Genomic DNA, 12,300 nt, shown 5'->3' with positions numbered 1-12,300 from the left:
TATCGCAGAAATATTGGCGGAGGACATCGACTGCCGACAGCGCTTCATTAAGCGTCGGACGGCTTTCACTCGTGACATCCTCTGCCTCCTCGGTGCTTTTCATCAGCATTACGACGGTGCTGCTGACGGTGCCCGCGTCCGAGGGGCTTGCAGTGACGCCAACGTTGTCGCTGACTGACACTCAGGAAATCTTCGAAGGACACTCCTATCGGGACAGCATCGCGAAGGTTGGCGAGCTGCCGTCTTGGTCCCGACTCACTGACTGGGCGGGTTCCGTCGTGAGTTCACGGCGTCTGAAACTGTTACGGAAAGTGTCGGGCGTCATGTCACATCTCAGTCCCCGCCTTTCCTCAGTGGTCGCGGGCAATCAACATCTCAATCGCCGCTCCGAGACCATGCATTTTGGCGGCCATTTTAGGCACGCCGAGTTCGATATATCAGATGTGAAGTTCGTTATAAGGAATATGTTTCGCGTGTATTTCCGTAACTGATTTATTTTTGTTCGGTATATAGCATAATTCGTTCTATCTGGGTTCGTTACAGTCGGGGTTGACTGTATATTTGAAAACAGACTTCACCGAGCAGAGCTGGCAGCGTGAAATGCTGATGGCATGATAAAATAATGATCCACAAAATAAATGCTTGTAACTGGTTGAAATTCAGCGTGTCGTTGTCTGGTGACACTCTAGACAGTCTATCGCCTCCGTTTTACAACATTGTTTTCGAATAGTGGCGAGTTTTAAGTGACGTTTTCCACGGTCCGCTGCGCTCCGATAGCAAGCGAGCGCGCCATTGCGGCATGCGTTGCGCGCATGGCCGCGAACGGCATTGGCTTCGATTGCGGTGCGCGGGCCGCCGATACCGAAGGGGACCGCCGAAAACGGTCACCCCAAACCCTTTAATGAATCTCTGCGTCGAAGATTACAAAATAGGCTAAACATGATTTCCAGCTCAAAAAATTTGCTTAAAACGTGATCGGTATGGCGTTACCGATTGCACAATTAATTTCCCATTTCGCGGTGGCGCACACAGAGTAAAAGCGAATTTCGAGACGTGGTTATTTGGTAAAGTCGCTCCGTTGGCCGCAAGTATTTATAATTCAAGCGAATCGTGAGGAAGCAGCCCCACAGATGCAGTCCATAACAACGTTTATAGATCATAAACGTACGTTGGTCAATACAAGGGTTACCGTAAGAATATAGGTTAAACCAACTAGCGTATTTTGCGCTAAAACGTTAATAATGGTTATTACCTGTAGGCACGGCCTTCAGCAAAGTCTGGAACAGTGCTTCCAGAAACTTACTTCGCACAAAGAAATGCAGCAAAAGGAGGTGCCGCCATCTCTTGTCGCTTAGCCGAAAGTGGCAGCGCCGATATGATGCGCCCAAACAAGGGCGGCGCTACCATACTGCTCTCGTGGAAAAAATTTGAACTCCTGCATTCTGGTAGTGGGAATCTAGATTCTTCATAGTCCCAGGCTATCAAACGAAGACATGATTGATTTTATTTATTCAGTGCAAGCCGAAAATGATCTTCGTTACTCCAGCTTCCAGAGAATCGTGCGTGTATACAGTGTGTGCGGATAAACCTTTTTTTTTGCGTTTAGTAATGTTGCTGCCTGTTGTTCCATATTAAATGTCAGCATATGGTAACAGCCTACACGTTAAATCAATGTCTTTGGGCCAACCTCGCTGCTGCTGCGCTACACCACGATTTTAGGTGACGTTCCCGCTAGATTCAAAGGTGCTGAGGCTCGCTTGAACGTCAACAGATGGCGCAGAAAGCACAAGCGCGCACCACCCTCCAAAATGTGGCGCCAAAACCAATGAGTCCTGCGCCCGATTCTTTCTTTCATGGGGCGCGTCAAAATTTCCTCAAAATACGCCAATAACAGGTTGCTTGAAGAATAGCGTGTACCACTGTTTATGGTGAGGTAAGTGTAGAAATAAGCTCGTGTTGTCGCTTGGTTTGCGGACATAACCTTGTAAGAGGTAGTGCGGGACGACACTCGCACGCGACGTTTTCTCTGCATGTCCCATTGATACGCAAAATGGTGTTTGTTGATATAGCACCGCAAACAAGACATGGATAACTTCGTGCCGTGATCCCGAGGTGTGGCGGGATGTTCAAATCTGACTGTAAACCATTAAGAACAAATCCAACGCAAATGTTTGTCGATAAAAAACAAATTTTTAGGATTGATTGATTGTAGGGTTGATTGATTGTAGGGTTTACCGCGCTGACGCAACGCAGGCGATGAGGCTCGCCGTAGTGGAGGGCTCGAGATTAATTTTGACCACCTTGGGATCTTTAACGTGTGCCGAAACCTCGTACATACGGGTGTTTTTGCTTTTCGTCTCCATCAGAAAAGCGGCCGCCGCGGCTGGGAATCGAACCCGCTACCTCGTGCTCAGCAGCACAATGCCTTAGCAACTGTGCCCCAACGGCGGGTAAATTAGTAGGAGACAAAGCACCGCTTGTGGCTGGTGTTCCATTCCCCGACGAATAAGGCGGATCGGGCTCTTATCGCCGCCTACTGCCATTCCCTCGTTTCTTCGATTGGAGTCAGCGACCGCGTTTCGCTGCTGCTATTGAGGTAGGGCGTTCATACGCCATCTCCGTACTCCCCTCATCAATGAAATTTGAACAAAAGTATCGCGGGAAGTTAACGCGCTTCTTCTGTGTGCAGTCATGACGCAATGCCTACAGTGGCGCCAGCTCCTTACACAGGCTAGAACGGCACGGTTCCAGTGTTGCGATTGTGTCCTCTGGTTACTATCTTCATCATCATTATCTTTTTCTGTCGTTCTCTTCTAGTCTCCGTAGTAGTAGTAGGAAACTTTAATGGGCTTTATAAAGTAGGAGTGGTTCCCTAGTCCGGGAATCCAAGTGATGACCGGGCGACCGACGCCCTAGATGCCAGTAGTTGCTGGACGTCCTGGTGGTCGCTGATAATCCGGTTCTCCCACAGGTCATGGAGGGGGAAAGGGTGGGAGGTCAGGGTTATGCGCACATTCTAATAAAATGTGGACAAGTGTGCCAGGCTTAGAGCAAAAAGTGCATTGGGCGGGAAATTGAGTGGGAAACATGTGGTGTAAGCGAATTGGATGGACGAAGGTATTCGTTTGGATGCGAGGAAGAGTCGTTTCTTCTGATTTGGACAGCTTGGGGTGAGGTTGAGGGAATTGTTGTCTGTCGAGTCGATAATAGTGTGTAATGTCCTGAAATGTAACCAATGGTGTGGACTCCGCTTGTTCTTCTGGGGCCTGGGAGGAGAGTGCGCAGGCTTGATGATGGGCAAAATTATTGCCCGTCAATGTACAGTGGGCGACGTTTCTTTGTGGCTGATGTTGTGAGTGGAGGCGAAAAGTTGGTGGGGCCACCCTCCCCGCCAAGAAGCTCCGACAGGCAGCTTGGGAGTCGGTTAAGATGACCGCGCTCTTGGTGTGAATAACTGCGAGTGCGATCGCCAGTTCCTCGGCAATCTGCGTGGATGTCGTGGTAATTGAAGTACAGGTTATAAGGTCCTATTTGGTGGTGACGGTTGCAACCTTGTGCTGCCCGCCTGGATACGAGCTAGCGTCTGTATACGCGACGTCCAGACGGTTCACAGAGATGTTCTCGTGGGCTCGACTCCGTGCTTGTCTTATTCCCGGGTGGAGATCAGGGTGCATGTTCTTCGGTATTGGGCGAACCCGCACAGCAGATCTCCAAGCCTCGGGGAGGACAAGAAGGGCAGGAGGACATGCTGGGTGCGCGAGTCGTAGGCGTTTGAGTAAACAAAGGCCCGCAGGTGTTTGAGTGAGCCTGACACGTTGGCTGGCAAGGTGGCCTTCAATTAATTCCAAAACCGTGTCATGAAGCCCCAGTTGTAGAAGCCGCTGAGTAGAAGTGTTAATGGGCAGGCCCAATGCCTGTTTGAATGCCTTGCGTATGAACTTGTCAAGGGCGTCCAAGTCTCCTTTCGTGAGGCAAAGGTATGGATCAACGTAGGTAACTCTGTTGCTGTGACTGAGATGCTCAGCCAATCGCCTTTATTAGCACTTCGTATATACTAATAGCGTAAACGGACCGCATTATTGACGCGTTAGGTGGCGCTGAGGCAGTGATTGCCGGCACATCTTGCCAGGCTAACACCGCCCGATCCAACTAAAACCAACCAGCCAACCAAGCAACCGCAAACGCGCTTTGCTGCTACTGTAATTATTGTGCTAGAATTACCCTTATACCTCACAGCGCGTGTCTGTAACACACGTTTCCAAGTCTAAGCCGCAATGCATTAACAGGGAGCCCCTTTGATGAGCTAAAGCCAAAGATCTACCGTGGTGGAAGGAATACGGGCTCGACTCGCATTCTGCAGCCCGGTGTTTAAATTCCACACCAGAATTTACCCATTTTGTTTTTCAACTCAATTACTTTAATCATTGTCTAGCTGCATTGTCAGCCCTTTTGTGTGACATTTCTCGGTCAAGTCGATGCCCACGCCAGACTATCGGCCTATCAAGTCAGCTAATGCTTTCGCATCCATAACTGCAGGGTGTTTCTGCAGAAAGTGTCCCGCCCTGTGTAACACTCTTAAATTTCTACAATGTAGTTTTAAGGGCTTTTTCTAAAAGAGAAATGCGTGTTACGCATTTCAAGGATGCCGCGGTGTGTTAGACCAGATGATAAATTAACACATCCTGACCTGCCACAGTCACTAACGCTAATAGGTACAAAAAGAAACAACTAAAAAATTCGAAATGAATTATAATGATACCCATACAGCATACAGGTGATGCAAGCACGATGTTTCAAAACGTGTAATTGATCGTCCAAAATGAAAGTTACACCTGTTATTTTTTGATGCGCGTGAAATGGGGTCCAGGCATCAGAAACAGTATTAGCAAACAAAATTGCAGGATGCAAGCGGTCGCTGCACTTCGACGCCCGTCTGTCGCATCTGCCGGGCTACTTTTTCGAGGCTAACATTAACCGTTTGCTTCCACGCTAATCTTCCGTGGAGAGCCTAGGTGGCTATACGTCACCCTTTTTTTTTTTCTTTTTCCTGAGTTCGCGTACCCGGCCTGCTCTAAATTATGTCGTTTAAGAACAAAAATTACTCCCACCTCCCCTCGCGGCAACCCCTGTGTAGATGCGACGCATAGGGGGTTCCGTTGTTGTTTCCGTTAGGTTGATTCTCCCATCGCGTGAAACGTGCCGTGAACCCCCTGCCGCGGCTATGACGCAACGTGGCGCGGCTATGACGCAACACAATCCAACACAATCCACTTTAATCCAATTCAAGCCAAGTCAATCCAATCGAATCCAATCCAATGCCCCTCGCGAGAGAGTGTTCGCTATCGGAGAGGAGAGGGGGTGAGCGGCGGAGAGCGCAGCTCGCGCGGCGAGGGGAATGGGGGAGGGGTGTGGGCGGACAACGACAACGCCGTATGGAGGGACAAGGCGAGTGAATGAGATGCCGTCGCATCTAAAACATGCCATACACTCTTAGGCAAAAAGGACTAAAAGTTCGTCCTTTCGGGGACTAACGGCCTCTGCCACAATCATTAGTCCCTTTGGGGACTAACTGCGAGGGGACGAACGGTTAGTCCCCCACCCGGATGGTCCGTTCCGATACTCCCCAAGGACGAACTGCGTAGAGTGCAGAAAAAAGAAAAAAAAACGCCAGCACCGGCAGGGATCGAACCCCTGACGCCCGGAATTATACACAAGGAACCCGACGCGCTACCCGCTAGACCACGCCGCCGGATGGTTCTTGCGGCAGATAATATTCAAGTGTACAGCGTGTAGTTCTGTGCATAACGCAACAGATCCATTGCAACTGGTGCCCGAATTTCTATCGGTGCAAGCGAACGTGACCGCGTTTCGCGCCTTGCGCTTAGCGCCTTACTAGGTTTAGGGACTATTGCTCAGTTCGATTCGAAGTAGAGCCTCACAACCATAGTTTTTTCGTAAATAACAATCAACTCGTCGTCGCCTAGTTGAGATAGGTAGCTGGGCGATCGGACGACTCATTTGTTTCCGCACAAATTAGCGCAAGCTAAGTGCTTTCTTAGTGTTCGATACATATGTTAAGTGCTCTATGTAACGTATGTGAAAAGTTTCGTCTGTGTGAGTGTCAGAATAAGGAAACATGCCATATTTTCCTGCATCGGCGAAAGCGAATTTGGTGTTGCTTAGCCTGAATTCTTCAAATTCGCGTCGCTAGACAATTGCGACTGCGAAATGCAAGCGGGTTTTACAGCAGTTGCAGCATTGTAATAGCTTTGGTGCCCAAGGCAATTATGTACCGAGTGTAAAAGATAACTTCGAGACGCTTACCTGTAGCGAGCATTTTTGTTTTGCAGCTGTTGTCATCAGCAACATGCGTTTTTTCTAGTCTGTTAAACATATACATATTCATTACGCTCAGGAATCCACTTTTGCTATTGTCACTAATTTTTGAGTTACTGTTAAGGCGCTTGAAAGCTTTCATTGGCCGTTATTATCTCGCACGAATCGAATGCAACACAGCGTATCAACATAACCTCGCCGAGAAGCGTATGACAATCGTGCTTCGCCGCTCCTTGCCATTACCCGCCGCTCTACTAACCCTAGGCGATTTTCTTATAACTAACATCAATATTTTCTCCCGTGGCACCATCTCAAGCACCCAGTGACTGCAATGGCTTGTGTTCTGGAAATATAAAACTGTTCGCAGACATATGCGCGAAAGGGCAACGACGACGCCATTAGGGGATTAACGACGCATCAAAGAGACTAACTGCATGCGTTTCGTCTTCCCGTTACTCCTTATAGATCGGCGGGGACGAACAGTTAGTCCGAATTTATGCACACGGCACGTACTCTGCCGCAGATACTCCCTTTGAAGATGAACGGTCGCCCGTGAAGACTAACGGCTGTATTTTAGTCCCTATTTTAGTCCTTTTTGCCTAAGAGTGTATTTGTTTTCTTTCCCAAAGAAACCAGAACGACTCCAAGTCTTTTCAAACTTGCTTCATAACTCTTATAGCAAACGTGACATTAAAAGCAGATCTTTCTTGCTTAGCTAATTGAACAAATCAACGTTGTAGGAACTTTCCATTAGTCTCCGCGGAGGGACGAGACCAGGCACAAAATAATACATGCAAATCCCAAAAAGGGGCCACGAATCACTCTCCCAGCCGTTCCTCTCCTTCCTGGCGTTAACTTCAAGTTCTCATCCCCAGGTGGTCAAAATTAATCCGGAGCCCTCCACTACGGTGCGCCTCATCGCCTGCGTTGCGTCGGCGCGTTAAACCCCACAATCAATCAACTTCAAATTCTCAGAATATATTTACAACCGGCACACTACATGGCGATCCCTAAGCTGGCGATGCAATGACACCGTGCAAGACTGGGATTTAACGCGATCAAGAAACCCAAACAGTTAAACACGCGATGGAGTAGCTTCTTGGAGACAGCAAGCCCGTTACGCTGCTTTACGAATGTCGGATCTAGTGCCAAGCCAATGAAAGCAATTCCGCGAGAAAGTACGGCGACACGGCGGCAGGCAGTTAGAGAAACTCCGGAGTGGAAATCGTCGCAGCGCTATGCAACAAGCTTCTGTAAAGCCGGCTTCACTACTACAGGTATGCATTGCTGTGAAGACATGTTTTAGGCGTCATATAAGCTGCCTCATACTAAAGTTGGAAAGCCGAGGGGCATTTTAAAGACGATAGCCTTTCTTGGGCTACTTGAACGAGAAAATTTTGGTCTGTCTGCATGTCTGTCTGTCTTTCTGTCACTCGATCCAGCTAGCCAGCCAAAGTAACCACACCCTGCGCAATAGTCTTATATACTCACAGCCAAACCTGAACGTCTAAGTCCGGTTTATATGTTCATACTTATCAACATTGTTGAACAAGAACAAGGCATTGCGCAAATATATGACAGAAAATTAATACACAAGGGGTATTTACAGTGTTTCGTTATTGAAAAAATAAGGGTGCTTGCTTTCTTTCTGCGATAGCAAATAAAATACTTCATCAACCGAAGATAACCGTCGCCTGCTCTTGCCCGCGCTACCTGGCGGAAATCGAAAATGAAATGGAAACAGCAACGAAAGGTTCCAATAGACTAGGCGTTCAGCTCGTGGAGCAGGGCAACGTGGTTCTATACGCCTCGAGCTTTGCGATCGCTGCGCCGCCTGCCGCCGCTTCTCCGCGGCGTGGACGGGATTAGCGCTGCGCGGCTGATAGGGGCTCATGCAGTGTTTTGGTTCTCTTTCGCTCCTTTTTGCTCTTCGGCGCCCTAAAAAAAAAAAAAAAAAGAAAAAACTTGGTATGGTGACGTCAGTAAGTAAATATACGTTTAGGGCACTTCAAAAGCCACTGCGTCTTGGAAGGGCGGTTCTGCGCCTTTCTTGGCCGCTGTTACGGGCGTCGGCGACGGCCCAGCATACCACCGCTGTCACCTCCGAATACGTCCGGCACAAGTGAATTTTATTGTCGCCGCGTTTTGACCTGATATTGGCACAGTAAGAGGTGTGTTTCGTTTTGCAGCGCGGAAAACGAATTCGGCCTCGTTTAGAATATATACGTCGTAGAAAAATATATTACGGGGATGTGATTACCCAATACCTGATAATAACTTGTGCCTTTTATAAGAATATAAGTCACCCGAAAATGTCAAGTATTATCCAAGGCTCTGCGTCATGAAATATGTGCACTCATGCTTTATAGCAAGAACCAAGAAAAGTTAATTAAACCACCACGGAAAAATAAATGGTCTGCAAGCCCGGAAGAAACAGAATAGCTTGTACGGAAATGAAAAAAACCCAGTGCAGCTTCTGAAATGCTAAAGAAGTTCGTGTAAACTTAAGTCGGGTAGGATTCACGAGACCAACTAGTGTGCGAAACGCGCTGCTATTTCGCGAGACATGAGGAGGGGGCGGGAGGGGGACGCTTAACTATCGTTGTGTACGAATGGGGAGCGAAATCAAGTAATGAACGCTTTGTTAATCACACACAAGCTACGCGTTCACGTTACTCTAGTGTATAGACTTGAACGAACAGATGGTAACTCGGATGACGCATTTTTTGAAGTATAGAAGTTCACAACTGATAAAAGGTGCTGTTAGAAGAGTGGGGTATCTGATAAGGCCGTCTGATTTCCGCTTGTGCTAGATTCTGCAGGCACGGTGCGTCATATGACTATGCTTCGAAGAAACGTTTAGTCGCGGACGCGCATAACTCTAGAAGCCCTTCTCCACGCTGCTCACGGAGGATATATGCAGCATATATGAAGGTTTGCGGGCGCTCAGTTCACGACATGACGCCCCAGCATTACTTTTTTTGTCGTGCGCTATTCCCAGGTATAATTTTGGATTATCCATCGTGCTTATTTCGTAGAATGTTCGTGAAATTTATGTCCAGGGTAGTGATCAATATCTGAAGTATAATAATGGCAAGCATGTCTGCCGTGCTGTCAGGTATGAGTGCTCCGCTAGGTTATATAAGCGCACAAAACTGATTTGCATCGTAGTGTATAGCCATAGCATGACCATCCGAGGAAACTATGCTTACCGAGACACTGTTAGTAAATTTCAGGGCATTGGGATCACAATCATCTCCGTATGCATATCCCGGTTTCGCGACGCCGACCCGTGACGCACACCTGGCGCTTGCACAGAACGAATGTACGAGACTAAGATCGCGTAAAACCCATTTACACTCTCGTAAATGTGCCGCATTTACGAACAGAGTGACTGCTTCACATAAATATGTATTTCCAGCGCCTACAAACGGTAAATCTCAGTAGTGAACGGCCCCCGAAAGCAGCGGTGACAGTGGGGGGCGGGCCGGAAACTCCCGCGGCTGCTTTTGAAACGGGCCCCTAGGGGGAATTCAGTGGCGCCTCTACAGGCCTCGCTCGAGGCGTATAAACGTTGTAGTGGGGTCCCTCGATTCACGCGCGTCTCCGCCTTTCCGTAGCGCTGACATCGAGGCATCCCACTTGGAGAAGTGGAACGCGGTAAATTTAATTTGAATTAGCAAACCTCAACCGCGTTATCTTGGAAGGAACAAGACAGGAGAAGAACAGCATGAGAGGTGAGCTAGAAAGAGAAGGGATGCATTTACTTGCCAGTGGCGCTAGTGGACTATTGTCTTGCGTCGACGTTTGCAACGAAAGGAGCAAATACACGGGCACTTTTTTTTATTAAATACCTCCATATGACCCCAAGTATCCATTTCACGGCCCTGCAGCGTCGGATTCACTACTATGTAGCAATTTCACGCCGGGAAGGCATTTTGACGCGAAAAAAGACTGATATAAACGTATAAGTTCAACGGTGCTCTCAAAGCTTGAAGCGCACGATGACGACGAGAGCGCCTGCTAATCATGCGGTGGTGCTTTTATGGCAAACACGCACATCCGTCATTCCGAAGTAGAACTTGCGTTGTAAGCGCAGCGATGATAGTGATAGCATGGAACAACATAGGGCCATCTAATGGTGACGAATCGCACCCGCGTGCGGCTTCATGTAGTCAGTTCCGCAACCAAGCCTGTCCAAGGCCCGTCAAATGTCAAAATGGTGGTCCGGACATGTTGCCCGGGCGGGTTCGGAGTGTCAAATTGGGACGAATTATCCGGGAACGCACTTTGAGCCACGACGTAACAGTGAGAAACAGTGAGTGAGCTGCGCCGGGACTGGACAAAAACAATACAGCAGCCTGGAAAAACACAGCAATGAGGAACGTAAGAGCGGAGTTCTAGTGTGGTTCTATACTTCTGTAAGCGTATTGCTAAATTGCACCACGAAGTACAGTTCTTGTTTATTCATATTAGATTAAAAAGGCTTAATAACCCGCACATGTTCATTTTGTGCAGATGGTGTAAATATGCGGCGAATCCAGCAATCCCCCAAAAGAAAGAAGCATTAAGAATGTGTAAGTATCAGGTGAACTGCTCTTAAGGAAGAAAAGGAGGAGATATCGGAACGTAACCAAAAAATTAGCGAAGCTTCACTGAAGGTATAGTAGAGCTACCGGCCTTAGGAGAAAGTTCTTCGAGCTCCTTGTTTGTCTTGCGGACTCGAAATCGCTACTTTGGGAAGCACGTGGGAATGTAACTGACTCCCCGACTTGTTTTAGACATGCCCTGACGGAGTAGAAATAACGCGGATTGCTGGGCCGACATCTCGACCGCCTTGAACATGTTCAAAGTGAGCGCCTTGAGCACTTCGGGGTAACCCACGTCCCCGCGTTCCTTTAAAAACATCTTGGCCATGGCCTTGCGCAAGTTAGACATTCCGTGGTCGGCCTCGTTCACGGAGTCGACAACGTATGTGGCACAGGCATAGGGATCGAGAATGACCTGAATGTTCATGTTGGAGGCAAGCACGGCGGAAATCCAGGAGTTGAATGGGTTGACCCACTTCTGATCGGGGCGCCGCGCGTACAAAACGCAGGGACGGCTGACTCCGGCTCTGAGAATCTCTAAGTAGTGACCCTCGTTGCGCACACCAACGCGGTGCTACAACTGCTCCATGCCATCGAAAGTCGTGTGTTCCAGGCAGTCGTGCATCTCTTCGTGGGGGTCCTTAAACATTTGAATGCGTTTTCGTTCGTCGTTGTCCCATTCTTCGTCGTCTAGATGCTACCCCCTACCCTGGGCGCGCCGGCCACGTAGCCTGTGTAGTCACACCTACTGGCCAATGCATCAATGCCGCCACTACTATCACAACCGCAATCGACGCCCCTGAAGAAATATCCTTTACCTGGCCGCCACTTCCCGCCCTGAACCAGTTACTATCCTCACCGATTCGCAGACAGCCTGCCAAAACTGCCAGGTTGGCCGCATTTAATTATCAGCCCTACTCATCCTGAAAAACTGCTCGACAACCCCTGATATCCGCCTCGTCTGGGCTCCTGGACACGCCGCCATCCCCGGCAATGAAGCGCCCAATGCCGTGGCTCGCGATTTGATACACCGAGCCATTGCTGACGGTGGCCAATGTCTACCCTCTCAAGATCAATCAACCCCACCCACTGAGTGGTTACTCTCTCCCATTATTCTCTCTCCTATTACAAGCAAACTCGCCGCAGCCTCCCACCGCCACACTGGCGCCTCTCCAGAGGGGAAGCTACAACTTGGCGGCGGCTCCAGACGAATACCTACCCACATCCCACCCGTCTCCACCTCATCTTCCCCACCAAACAACGTTCCCTCTGCGCTTACTGTCCCCAGCCTGGCACCCTCTACAACATCATATGGGAGTACCAACGCAGTACAAACTTGCCCCCCTCTTTCCCAACCCCACCTTCGAGCAGTGGA

This window comes from Haemaphysalis longicornis, unplaced genomic scaffold (genome assembly GCF_048455015.1).
Source record: "Haemaphysalis longicornis isolate Haplotype H1 unplaced genomic scaffold, Haemaphysalis longicornis Haplotype H1 scaffold_9, whole genome shotgun sequence".
Lineage (NCBI taxonomy): Eukaryota > Metazoa > Arthropoda > Arachnida > Ixodida > Ixodidae > Haemaphysalis > Haemaphysalis longicornis.
The sequence above is the reverse complement of the archived record's forward strand: the minus strand, read 5'-3'. Positions refer to the sequence as shown.